The sequence below is a fragment of the Malurus melanocephalus genome, unplaced genomic scaffold, assembly GCF_030028575.1.
Source record: "Malurus melanocephalus ecotype Western Australia unplaced genomic scaffold, MMel_1.1 scaffold_263, whole genome shotgun sequence".
Classification (NCBI taxonomy): domain Eukaryota; kingdom Metazoa; phylum Chordata; class Aves; order Passeriformes; family Maluridae; genus Malurus; species Malurus melanocephalus.
Genome location: NW_026623495.1, coordinates 926,172 through 939,959, shown reverse-complemented (window position 1 = coordinate 939,959; position 13,788 = coordinate 926,172). Strand labels below are relative to the sequence as shown.

The 13,788-nt window shown below is 40.6% G+C and overlaps 1 protein-coding gene and 1 long non-coding RNA gene across 3 annotated transcripts in view; one reads left to right on the top strand and one right to left on the bottom strand.

The window, feature by feature from the left end:
* Nucleotides 1–438: 438 nt before the first annotated feature.
* Nucleotides 439–8,442, bottom strand: LOC130579255 (uncharacterized). 2 transcript variants are annotated; one of them, XR_008965969.1, is made up of 3 exons: nucleotides 8,380–8,442; nucleotides 1,635–1,722; nucleotides 439–1,309 (listed from the first exon to the last, which is right to left on the bottom strand). It is a non-coding gene; the product is annotated as an uncharacterized LOC130579255 (long non-coding RNA). The 2 variants fall into 2 exon arrangements; XR_008965968.1 differs by lacking the exon at nucleotides 8,380–8,442 and adding an exon at nucleotides 2,893–3,561 and having other exon boundaries at nucleotides 440–1,309.
* The window catches only part of ANGPT2 (angiopoietin 2), an 87,594-nt gene continuing 79,534 nt past the window's right edge, over nucleotides 5,729–13,788 (top strand). The window contains exon 1 of the mRNA XM_057375906.1: nucleotides 5,729–6,035. The gene's annotated coding sequence lies outside the window, so the exon portion shown is untranslated. The remainder of the gene's footprint in view (nucleotides 6,036–13,788) is intronic.

The following is a 13,788-nucleotide window of genomic DNA, read 5'->3' as shown; positions in this document are numbered from 1 at the left end:
CCTGAGACAGCAGACAACTGGGATTTGATGACCCAGATAGTCCTTTCTGTGTTCCCTTTTTRGTGGTGGTGCTGCTGAGGGAAGAGCCAGTCATCTCTGGCAGGAGGGAGAGGTGCATATAAGAAGCTGTGAATCAGGTTTCACGTGTTTTTTAAAAGGTCTGTGGACTATTCAAAACCTCAAAGAAATAAAGTTTTCAGACGTATGCGAAAGGAAAGGCTTCTGGTCTCATACAGAAAGTTTTTGTCCTTGTGATCCAAATTRAGGAGTGGATCTTGGTCCCTAGGCCAGACTATCTGGGAAACCAAATTAGGGATACCTGGTAAGAACATGTGGTGTGGAGCARGAAAGCTGAGTAGGCAGTGGGAGAAGGGGGTTCTGAATCTGTGTGGGGTGGTGGTGTACACCCTAAAAGGTCTTTCTAAGGTATAATTTTGCAAAATCGGACTCTTCTTATGTATAAGGAAGACTCCGACAAAAAAGTTTATTTCCAGAAGTTTACAGGTTGTTGAAAAATGTCTGGCTGATAACCAAGAGATCAAAATGTCTGAGTCACAGGGATGGGGTTTGTATGCAGCACATATGCAAGCTCTTAAAAACCCAAAACTTGATCTGCCGATTACATGGGGAAAAACCAGGAGAAAGAAGTCACATATCATTTTCAGAGTAAGAAAATCCTTAGATTATACAGACAGAGCAGTAGGATTAAGATTTGCTTTCCGAAGTATAACTACCAATCATTCAAATTTATCCTAGGATATTTGCTGGTGGGCTATAATAGCCATTTACAGTATTAACAAAAATACACACATAACATTTCCTGTTTTGTAACATTTTTTGGTTGTAAAAAATAAGTAGCAGTATTACATTAATAGATACTTGAAGCCATGCATTTATTTCCATATAAATTCACTTTATTTTAGTCAAGCTATTATTTAAATAACTTGTCTATCCTTTTAAAGTAAGACTYAAAATATTCTGCCCCAAACTGAAGAATACCAGTACTCTCATTACTCTCATATTTGAAAGTGAATAATATTATACATCTATTTTACAGACACGACTTTTAGGAGAATATGTTGCCTGACATTCACAAATGTAAAACATTTAAATGAAGAAAAGAATGAATGGAATTCCTTTCACACAATTATAGCACTATAATTAAAGACAGAATATATATTAATCATTTCCTTTAAAACCAAAAAGGAACTTTGAAATCCCACAGGTCATTAAGTTGGCAACTCATTAAAAACAAGACATTTCCCATGCAGCAGCACAARTGTACTCCTTAGTTTCACAGAATCCAGTCCTGTAAAGTTAAATCCATAAGAGAAAAAAAGTCAGTTGAAGTGATGAATGCAGTTATATTTCCATCCTTCTGTTGTAATAAGCATGTATGTATATGAACAGATAATTTCCAAAATGTTTCATCAGTCAGTGCCAGCATAGAAGACTGATAACATTCATCTAACTTGGCTTTGAAAATACAAAAACCCAAATATTAGAAGATCATGYAATATCCCATTTCCAGCTGAAGGGGTCCATTTCCTTATGATCTTTTACTTTCCGTCACTGCTGGAGATATCGTAATCATATTCTGGCCTGAGCAATTCACCAGAGTCCTGAAACCTTACCCAGAAATTCTTTTCTCATGGGAACTTGTTTAGGGAATCTCCAAAGTCCTAATTATTTCAATGCAGAAAGCCTCTGTGGTTACGTCACCTGCAAGAAAATTACAAAGGCATTTAATGTATCATTGGCCAAATCCCAGGTACAGTCAGGAAGACATTTCTACTTGTTCATAMGATTGCAGGAATTTATGTCAGTGATGGTCTTTTCTCGGATGTGTTTGCTGTTGATCACAATGGTTAATTGAACCACATGTTCACTGAGTTACTCTGGGGCTTTTTCCTTGCAGGCAATTCTACAGAGGCAATAATTTTAAGTAGGATTTAATTAGAAGTACTGTGACATGTTTTGATTGTATTCATACTGGGTGAGGAATGTCCCTTTTCCCCCTGTTGGGTTGAAGCTCTGAGTGCCTGGCTCAGCAGGGAAGGGGCTRTGGGAAGTGATGACATTTGCTGTTGTTCGGTTATTATTAGTGCTACCCTGCCAGGAATGCTGTGAGTTGGGTGGAAATGATATGGTGGCCAGAGTAAACCCATTGAGGACACAATAACCCTTCCAGGGGCTTTATGGAGTCAGAGAGATCATCATGCCAGCTGCCTACACCCCTCATGGCTGACCTCACCTCCCTACCCTGTCTACCCAGTCTAGCAGGTTTAAAGGACTTTGCAGCTCCAGAATAGCACAMATCCCTACTGCACAGTCTTTCATGGAGGCTTTCTCACTGCCAGGGTGAGATGGGAGGACAAATGYACTCTGAAACAATAAAAACCTCCAAGAAACTGTATTGATTTTCCCCACCCCATTTTCAGTGGCAGGCTTGCCATTTAGGAAAATGAATGTTCATTTATCTCGTTAACTGCGTTGTGTAGAAACTCTCATCTTAGTCCTTCACAGTCTAGTGCTGAGGATTCTGATAATTCTTTTCTTATGGGGAAATTTCACAATATAAATTGGGTATAGAGCAGGCCTGCTCTCCTCAGGTTTAGGAGAGCTGAGCTGGGATTTAGATGTGACCACAAGTTGATCAAGCAGATGATTCCACAGAAAATTAACCTGTCGAAACAAGAAAAAAGGCTAATCGTTCTCCCAAATCAGCAAGCTGATCTATCACAGTGTGCCCATATTGGATTGGGTCTCCTGCAGAGGAGGTGGTGGGACCACCCTTTTTTGGCTACAGACAGCCATCACACCAACTTAGTGTGTATCTCACTCCTCTGAATAATGGTTTCCTTTGAAGAGGCAAGAAATTTAAGTTCCTACCCAYTTGCTGCAGATTTTCCAGGGAGGCTGTCTCCATGTTCCCATTTTATTGAACTCATCAGCGAGAACCCCATTGCTGCCAACAGAGAGGATCTGAATTCTCAGAAAACATTTCTTAAAGCAAATATGGGTATGGGAGGAGCAACTGACCTTCATCCCTCAGAGTGTGAAACAGAGGACAGTGGATAAGACAGAAGCAACTACAAATTAAACGCAGTTTTAAAAATAGCCTATGAAATTGCTGGGGTTTCACCTTGACTTTATTATATGATGAGATTTTTGACAGTGRCCCTGCTGAAATTCATGGAAATTCTCCTTGTATTGAGGGAGATTTGTATTCTGTCAGTTTGTGATCACCCAGATACATTTTCTTTGCACCATTTTGCCAATTTTAGTTTCCTTTATGCATTTAAACAAAGATTTCTTTCTCTCTAMACATTGCTTTTACGGCCTTAGGAGCATTGCCAAGCTTGTGCCCTTTTTAATTCTTTGCAGCTAGGCTGGAGCTTTTAATTCATGATATTTAAATAACATTTCAGCTYGATCATTTAACTCTTTCCTATCTCAGCTTACTTCCACATTTAGCTACATAGTAGATTGTACCTAGAATAATATTAAGGCTTGAACCTTGAACCAAGCCTTCRTAGCATATTACTTCTGTTTGGAAAACATGCATTTGGCTTTTGGGTTCTGTAAGAACTCACTCCATGCCAAATGGGAGCAGCATTTTGAGTTTAATCCATCAGAGTGAATTGCATTATAGCCTACAGAGATAGGGACATGCAGAAGAAAAACACTGCACAGAAGGGAGATGAATGGAATTGCCAGTTCAGAGGCTGTGGCTCATACTATGACTATTCAAATGAATGCTTAACTAGTAAAGGAGTTCCACTTGAAAAACAAGATTGGAAAGAGAAGAAACTGGGCCAAGGAGCGCGAGTGCTTACAAAGTACTTTTTGACAATAAGATAGTAGCTGTAAAAATTCTTTTTTCTTTTTTTCTTCTGACTTCACAGAAACTCCTGTGATTATCCTGCATAACTGCAAGTACATTATACTGCTTGGTGCATTCTTAGTGCTCTTTCCAAGGAGGAAGGAGTGTTTTATATCAAGGCTATAGTGTATATGTATATTAAAGTAGTTATTTCTCTTTACCTTTGTTCCGGCTTCCATTCCTACTGTCATAACAGCAGAATTATTTTACTGGTGTGCTGGTATAGGTATCTCAATTATCATTCAAAAAYTCCCTGAATGAGAGTAGGTGCTGGCCACTACATAAAGAGATCAGGCTTATCTTTACCAATAGCCATGGAGCCACGGCTTCTCTTTCCTCATTATTTGCTTAATATAGAGGTAATCTGTGATGTATAGACTGTTGCTAAGTAAACTACAGAACACTCACTGACTGGATGACTTGGATTTTTTTTTTGTTGATCAACTTTGATACAAAGGTTTTTTTATGTTCCCACATTCTGTCTGCAATGGATTCCAGAAAAAGCAATATCCTGTCCCCTCCACAATGTGAAACTACCAAAGTCTTCAACAATGTTGTGAGAGGTGGCTGTGCAAAGAGCTCTCTTTTCCTGTGCACAGTCAGATCTTCTCTGTGATGMGGAATTTTCCATTATCTCAACAGCCTCTTTATCTGGACCAACTGAAATTGAGTCAGTGTAAAAAGGAGGTATTTTTGAAGTGAGCCATACTTCGTTCAGTGTTCAAGCATTTAAGTGGGTGCAGAGTTTGCATACCATGTAACAAATCTGTGAACAGTCTGTGATAGTAATACTCATGGAARTACTGGCTTTTTAAGGAATCAGCATTTTGGTATTGCATATATCACAGACAATTTGCATTCATTTTGTATACAAATTTGCCACTGCATAGGTACAAATTTAAAGTTACTTTGATTTAAAGCATCAAAAGAAAGCAAATGTGAATTCCTGCATGCATCTCAGCTTTGTTTTATGTATGCTAAACCATTTCACTGTGTTCTTAGTATTAGGAATCACACACTTTATACTGTGGAGGTTCTCTAAGTTGCTGGAGTCCTATGGGGTTAGGACTTTCCCTTCTCATGCTCCTTGTTTACAGAAAGTCATTGCCATCTAATATTAGGAACTCAACACCCCCACCAGTTCCTGGGCCGAATTTAAAAATGTTTGTTTTGAAACTGGTCTTTCATTACTGCTCAACTAGTTTTCTGTAGACATGAGGCCATGCATAAAATCATCTCATCTAAATGCTCTGTACTTTTAAAAGATACAATGGCATAATGTGATTTTCTGTTTTCACATTTTTCACATGAATATTTTTCTGGCCTATGTAAAATAAATGGTCTGGGTCTCTCAACTGAGCTGTTCTACTGCCTGCGTGTCCTAAATTTTTGCGTGAAGCCATTCCCTGTAGCTGCTTCTTGCAAATGCCTGTTCACTAGGAGGTATATTATCTGCTGCCCCTGAGCAAATAATTGATCATCTTCTTTAGTGATGAATTCCAGTCTTTTCTGATCATCAGCTTCAAATATCTTCACATCATGGGTAAAATAGATAGCAGARGTTTTGAGCTTTTAAAGTGAAAGCAGTGTGGTGACTTAAGGCAAAATTAAAAAGGCATGATGGAGGAAACGCAGGACAGAACGGATAGGACATAATTTGCCATTAAGTCAGTTTTTTTCCCCCCTTTCCAGGACCGAACTCGCTCAGAGGGACCCTGCTCTTGGCCCAAGCGGGAATTGGCGCTCGCTGCCGCTGCCTCCTTGAGCGGTGCCTGGTGGCCGCGCTGGCAGCGGCCCTGCGGGCGGGCGGCAGGGGACGCCATTCCCGGCCGGGCCATTCCCGGGCCTTTTCCGGGCCCTTCCCGCCGAGCCCGGGCCATCGGCGATCGGTGCGGACCCGCTGCACTCCGTGCGTGAGGCGAGGCGCGGGGCCAAGCCCTGCAGTGGTGTTTAAAACGATGCCCGCCGAGCACACACGTCCCGCACGTAAGCGCGGAGCGGCCCCGCCGTGCTCGGAGCGGCCCCGGCGGGCTGAGGGCAGGGACACACCGCGGTGGCTGGCGAGAGCCTGAGGGATCACGGACACGGACTCCTGGAGAAGGACGCCCGACCCTTTCCTGACGCGAAATTAGCCCGAGAGCTGCTGGAGGTCCGTCTTGCTAAACTCTCCTAATATACACATTTTCTGAGCTGTGATCTAGCATTATTCCCAGGGGTTCTCCAAGAAAGGAAGTKGAGAATGTTCTTTTCAAAAGCATGAAGTGGGAAAATGTTTAGAACTATTTATAGCTCCACTTAGGCTGTGGAAATCCCAGACATTATAAACTATTTATAGTTATTCTCTGGGTTAAAAGGGTGAAGTCAGAAATCTTATTGAAAAAGTTGCATATGCTTCTTATCCATCAGTTAGATTAAATGAGACTTCCGAGCGCGGGATGGGGCCGGCTGAGATTGATGAAAACTAGGAGGTGAGGAGAGACACTAATTCAGTGAAACACACACACCATGTTGCAGAAACTGGAAGGGGTTCCTGCGTGGGCCCTGTGGCACCTGTGGATTTTGCCCAGTGCCAGAGGGTGGTAAGGATATACACACTCTTTAGCCGTGGCTGCTGACAGCAGGTTAGTCTTCCACTGTCACAGACTTCTCCTGGCTGTTAGGGCAAGCCCATGCCAGCCTGCCACTGTGTTAGAGCTGCTGTCTCTACCTGCTTTGGCGTGTCAAATATCTTCCTGCTTTTCATCTTTGAGATGGACTCTTTCATGGACCCTTTCTTCAGTGCACTCACTGAGGCATCAGGAGTCACCTGGTACCATTAGGGGCATTATTTTGTACGTTGTGGCCATGCTGCCTCAGCAGCTCCAGCAGCAGGGATCGCCTGCCTGGAGATGGCAATGGGCTGGGCTGTAGGAATRGTTCCTCGGGCTGGCTGGGGCCTCCCGTCCTCACAGCACCTTGGTGACAGACTACATTTCAAAAACAAATCATCCCTAAAACTTTTTCTGTTTTTGTCAAAATTTGGACCAAGCCTGCATTTGCCATAAGTAATTAAAGAACTTCATAGGAATATCTCTTTACTGAGAGTTGAACATAACCAGCAGATGCAAATTGACATCTAACAAAAAATGTCCTGTATAACCTGAGGAAAACGCTGAAATGCCACTCATTAGAACAGAAGTATATCAACAACACTGTTAGTGTAACTAAACATTTAAGGGGAAGCTTTTCTTACTGTAACCTGCATAATGTCAAACATGCAATCCCAGTGATATTTGCTCCAACTGCTGTGTTTCAGTGATGAAGTGTCAAAACCAACTCTCTGTAAAACTCCCCAAGCCAAACATCATAAAGCATTACTGCTATTATTAAAAAAAATTCTCCTGTCATCCAACACTTTTTGCCCTGCCTGACTAGTGTCTTTCAATTAGTATCACTGATAAATGAATTATTTCAAGTATTGAAAGAAGTATCTTTTAGTATCTTCAGAAAAACTCACTTTTCTTTGAATAGTGGTTTTAAATATCTCATTTCAAAGGGGACTTGTTTATCATTTTTGCTCTAAGCTTTGCTTCTCTTTGGCCCTGCCTAATGCTGAAATTTGTGCCGGTGTCTTTAAATCTAGTATCGTTTGCAGTTTGCCATGGTTTTAGGTTCAGCAAAGAGCTGCCAAATGGTGATGCCACTAATTGGGTAGACAGTAACTTCTTACTTAAAATGGATTTTTGCTTGCTAGTGTTTTTGTTGRTCCTTCCAGCCTTTTGGATGAGATGTGTGGGTGTCTAGATTGCCCTGCATTCTGTCTGCAATTAATGAATAGAAACACGGGGTTTACAAACAAAYATGGTCAAATTACCTGCTTATTCTTCTGTTATCTTACCCTGCTTTTTCCAGCTTGGCTTTATTTCTGTAGCGACCCACAGTGGAGTGTACAAAAACATTTTTTGGAGTAAAAATAACCTTGGAAGTAAGGTATCCTTTTTTCCCCCCTCCTCCCTCTTCAGGGGTAACAGGCATTTTAGATGACACTGCAATTACATGTTGAAGTACACACAGAGTAACTTCACCAGGTGAAAGAAGAAAGCCCTAGAGCTTAACTTCAAGCACTCCTGCCTTTACTACCCTTCATGGTATGAAGGGCTGATGACCAAAGCTGAGGTAAAGTTGGAGTTTGACTAAGTCAAACTTCAAGTTAGGAATGAGTTGAGTTTAGGATCTAATTTGTCACAACTGGCATTTTGATAACTTCATAAATCATTTTATTAATACTGCCACGACTCTCTTAATGATTCGGCAACATCCCACAGCAAAAAACCCAAACCTTCAGATTTAAAAGGTTGCAGATAAACTTCTGTTTTAATAGACAGACCTACCAGACGGCATCTTTTATTGGCAGTAATTCAGCCATTTACTGTCTAATTAGCAGCCACAGGTACATTAATCAAGTATTCTCTATGACAATTGTGGGTGCTTCTAAAGGGTATTTTCAAACTTACTTCTTTTATTGCAGTGTGCCTCCCTTCTTTGAAATCACAAATTCATCAAGAGGTAATTTTCTTTCCCTAAAAGACAAAAACATGTTTTACAGCAAAACATTTTAAAAAACCAGCACAACAGGATGTAAAATAAATAGCATCATTTGTCCRTAACCCACTAGCCTGTTCTGCAGGAGCACTAGACAGACAGGACTAGTGCTGATTCAGTTCATGTGTAGGTCTTTCTCCTTAKTAAGGAGACTACAGGCCAAGGATGAAGAACCTCTGACCCTCTAAARTATGGAAATAAAATTTCTCATGGAATTTTCTAACTTACAAAATGTAGCTATCTGTTTTCAGGTGTTCAGTTACCTGAATCATGACAATGATAATGGGATGAAAATCACCTGTGAAGAGGCAGATATCAGWACTTTCCTTGAACAGGTCATACAAAAAAAGCACAGCTCTGCAAGTCATAAACGCACATTGCTTCTATGTACCCATATTGATATTCTGCAGAAAGAGTTTGTTAAGTCTGTAGCTGTAGCTGGATTCAGTGGCTCAGTGTACAGATTATCTCAATATCAAACCCACAGTGAAGCAGTGTTTTACGTCACTGACTACCAGTAATAGCAATGCAGAAGCAGAGGTGTTGAGTTTAAATGTCAGCCATGACCTGAAGCTCTCAGCATTTTCCCACACTCAATTTGCAACATCCAGTTTTCCTGAGAGACCCCTCTATTTGTACATTCTTGTATAAATTGGGATTGGACATTTGTACACCATTTTTTTTTTCTGTGTGTTGAAACCGGCAAGTCTAGTTTAAGAATATTTAGTTTTAATAGGGAGTAAAGTAGCAATCTTTTTAATGAATTGCTGATTTTACAGAGTCTAGCTACTAAGCTAGAATTGAAAAAAAGAGAAAACCACTGATATGAGTAAATTGTATTAGTTACAATATAACAGAGAACTTGTTCTTACTTTGAAAAAGCAAAKATTTTCTTACCTCTAACTGAAGTTAATTATGTCAAAAATATAAAAACAAAAAGTTATGAAGTTGAGATCAAATATGGCTTTGGTTATTTATTGATAAGTTCACTGTAACACTATTCTTTGATTAATTGGAAAGAATTCTGGTATTATTTGAGATATAAATAGTAGTATTAATCAGTAGCTACCACTAGCTATTAAGAAAATGGCTYCTGGGTTAAAAAAAGAAAAGTATAATTATTTCAAGTACTGAACAATTTCTAGCTGTTACAGGAATGTATAATTAAGAATGAGACAGGAAAGTTTTCTAAAGCTTATTCATTAGGGGTGAGGTACCCTAATCTGTAGCACTGAGTCTGAGCATGTGGCAGTAGTGGCTCTGCTATAAGGAACACAYACCCAGTGAACACTAACAAATGAAAAAAGCACTCAGTAGTGATTTCTCAGCCAGAGGCTTCTTAGTTGTGTTTCAGCTTATTGCTGCCTGAGTCCACRTGCTGTGGAATGGCTCTCACTTGGAAAGGTTGGATAGCTCCAGTGAAATTTGTTTCTCAAATCAGCCACCAAGAAATGGCATTGCAGGAGGGACCATGGTGTGCCACTGACAACCATGGTCCTGTTTGCATCTCAGCATGTGAGAGAAGTATGCCATTTCAGCTTTCCCTGGGACAGGAGCACAGATCTTTTTTTGAATATGGGCACAGAGAGGGTTGGCAACTGTGTTGGGAGGACTTGCAAGTGAGCAAGCTCTGCTACTCATTGCATGCCACAAAGAACAGCTCATGGCAGCTGTGCCAGGAAAGCATACAGAGCTGACCACTTTACTAGTAATTTCCTGCTGTTATGTACTCATTTCATAGTCTGGTCCATGGAGAGAGATAGGTTTGTGCTATTGACATTGGAAAGCATGTTCTCAGCAGCGTAGGGAGAACATAAAAATAAGGAAGACACCCCTTATTTAGTGCAGTAGTGCTGGGACCACAAAGTTGAATTGCTAAGATTATTTGGATGCAGACTGCCACCTCCAGGGTTGGAAAGATGATGGTCAGTTAGAATAGGTATTCTGAAGATTCAACCAACACTATTTCAGGTTGTGACTATGACAGTCACAACTGAAGATATAGCAGATTTAGCTATTACTAGTTTTTTTGAACTGTCACAGCCACAGATGCAACACACATCTTACTTGCTACCCTGACCAGATGCAGTGGTCATCATCAGGATGTTGTCTCTCTGCAATAATTGCAAACCACTGTAGATCATCATGCCCATCACTGCCAGCTGGTTTTGGAAGGTGCATAGTATCTTATATTGCTGCCTGGCAACAAAAATGCCAGGAATTATCTGGAATTGGTGCCATCAAGATTGAGGAAGTCACCATGCCATTCAGCAAGATTGTCCAGACTCCACCAATTCCTACTTAATTTGTTTTTAAATCAGTATAAACTTTTAACATCCACTAAGTTCCACAGCTTGATTCTATGTGCTGTGAAGGGTAGCACTGCCCTCTCAGCCATCTCTTTGGAAGGCAGGAGACTCCCTAGTTTATGCAATCATTTCTCATACAGAGGACACTTTGTAGGTTTGACTTTGCTGCCCTTCCCTAAACCTTCTCAAATGCCCTGTATCTGTTTACACAGAGGGAGAACAGAACTGAATACCTGTGTGCTTAGAAATGCAAAGGAAGATGCTGCTAGCTGGCAGGAAGTAAAGAAACATTCTTGAATTCAATGGGCAGTCGCGTTTTAGATTACTCAAGCCTTTAGCTCTCAAACTTCGAACTTCAGCATGAGACAAAGCTTACTGAGATGCAAACCTCTCTTCATTAAGGATATAATCTACTGGAAAACTTGAGTTGGATATGCAGACAATCTTTATTAGGTGTCTTTGTGCTTCTGCTGTCTTTGTGCCTACCTACACTTTAAACTCGGATGCTCAAAATTGCRTAGAGGGCAAAGTAAGTGGTGTGAGTAGCCCTCATAAAGCCATAAAGAGAACTGAAGAYGTGGGCACAAAGCCCTTGTTTGCCCAGGCAGATCCAGGCTCAAATCTCCCATGAGCTTCTGTAGCTTTGTAGTTCATGTGTAGCTCACCACTACTGGTCTAGGTATGCAAAAGGTTTCAAGTGGGAAGGCAGAAGAGATCTGATTCTGTAATAGAGGGACTGTGACACTGAGCAACAGAGCACTGCTTAGAGACCATGGGTTTCTGTTTCTCATACAACACTTGATATGAAATATCACTGCTGAACACATCAGGGGGAAAARAAGAGAAGAAAGCACAGAAAGAGACTGGATAAAATCAGGGCAAAGTGTATCTCAAGTTCTAGAAATTCAAATTCTATTATTTGCATTTATGCCCTCTAATAGCTTCTATATGGGTCATCAAAATATGTTCAACATCCCTGAATTTAAGGACATTCTTTTCTTCATCAAGTAGGATACTGAGTGTGGCTGGGAATAAAACAACAGTGTTGATTCCCAGACTAGAGAACTCTGCTTTTAGCGTCAATTTTTTATTCAAGCCTGTGTTGCCTGGGCAATGTCAGGGAAAATATAAATTCTCTTCTGTAGGAGGAAATGTTCTTCCTCCGACTTCTAAAATGCTTATCTTTGTGTACAGCTGAAATATGATGAAGCATGTGTCCAAAAAAGTGTATTCCCAAGTCAGCATTTCAAGTGGGTGTGAATTTCAAGATATTCAGAAATATCCAGTCATCAGTGGGGGAGAGGAGGAGTACCACATTTCTTTAAATGCACATTAAAAGTGGCAAAGGAACCATTCAGACTCTTCACAGAGGTCAAGTATCTGCAAGTGTATAGCAGGGTTCCCAAGTGTCTTGATTTTCACATGAATTGACACATTAGGCTGTAATCAGAGCAGGTCCACATTTGTTTATTTTTTAAACTAAAACATTTGCCCAACCCACAGCTGTTAAGATAAAAAAATCCTGGGTTTGTYCAACTCAGTATTAAAAAAGTATAATGCAGAATTTTGGACATTGGTTAAGTTTTATGCACAATGTGTTGCAAAGAACATTTAAAGTCATTACTTTTTCTGTACTGCGTGCATAAAATTTATCTTGTATTTAGGCTTATCTCTAGCTGCATGGGACTACTTAGCAAAACTTCCCCTGAACAAACTTCAGTTTGAGTGAATGAGCTGAAATGCTTCACTCCAGAGCACAAAATCTGGAAAATGGTTTTTCTTTTCCTCTCCCCATAMTTGCATCCAAGTCAACAACTAAAAATGTTATTTAGAGATAAGATCATCTTCCTAACAGTTCTCARTAATAAAGCTATCTCTGCCTGTGATTTTTAAAGTATATTTCTTTAATTGTTCACAGTTTTGAAAAAGCAGGGTCTTAAGAAAGATCTATGTACTGCAAAAAGTAACCACTTGCAGACGAGTTTCCAAGTTTCAGCTTCAACWGACTCGACTGTCGCATGCATGTCACATCAATAATATTGTGAAATAATACAGTAAAACAATAATMTTGTCCCTCTGCAAACCCCCTCCTAAAGATCTGGTTTTCTCTCTTAAAATCCCTGAGTGTATAGCTCCATAAAATCTGTCATGAAGAAGGAAAAAGTCAAATCCCAAGCAAACTCTAAACCTGCCTGGACTGGTAATCCTTTCACCACCCCACATGTAGCTGCACCTTTTTTTTCCTTTTTTTTTTTTTTTTTTTTTTTTTAACGTATCTCTTAGAACAATGTAAATGACATTGTAGGCACTGATAAATCCCCTTGGAAAATAAACACCTCATGGCAGTTCCGTCTCCAGTGATAGCTCAGGTGCCTTCCAGAAAAGCTACAAGGCAAACACAAGCTGGCACGGAAGAGGTCGCAGGAAGGTTCCAGTGTGACCTCGAGATTCCCGGGCAGGGTGAGGAAGCCGTGGACGTGTTGGCAGCTGGGAGGGCTGTGCCTCCAGYACGGTGCCACAAATCACTCTCTGAAGGATGCTGGCTCTGGCAGTTCAAGGAAATGTGCACTCCCACACCACACCTGGCTGCTACCTATCAACACCTCAGTCCTGCACAGGAGTCTGAGCCACTCCTGGGTGCTTAGAGGTTGTTTCACATCTGTATCAACAGAAGAGATACTCTGCTTTGTGAGGCCCCAACAAAAGCTCTCAGCCGACACCTGTGTTGATAACCACAACAGCAGCTGTTATTTTTTTTACCACTTGTTATTTTTTAACCACCCTGTTATCAGCTGCTGCATGATGTTTTAGTAGAGGTGATGCTCCTCCAGAGCCTGTTGTTTGGTCCTGTCATGCAAAGAGCTAACTTTGAAATAAAGCAATAAAAGGAGATCAGAAATAAGATGCTGATTATTGCAATAGGACTACAGCCATTTGGTTTTATTAGAACTGTCTTTAAAGACAACTGCTGGCACACACATAGACTTTTAAATGCTTTTCAGTTTTCAGTGT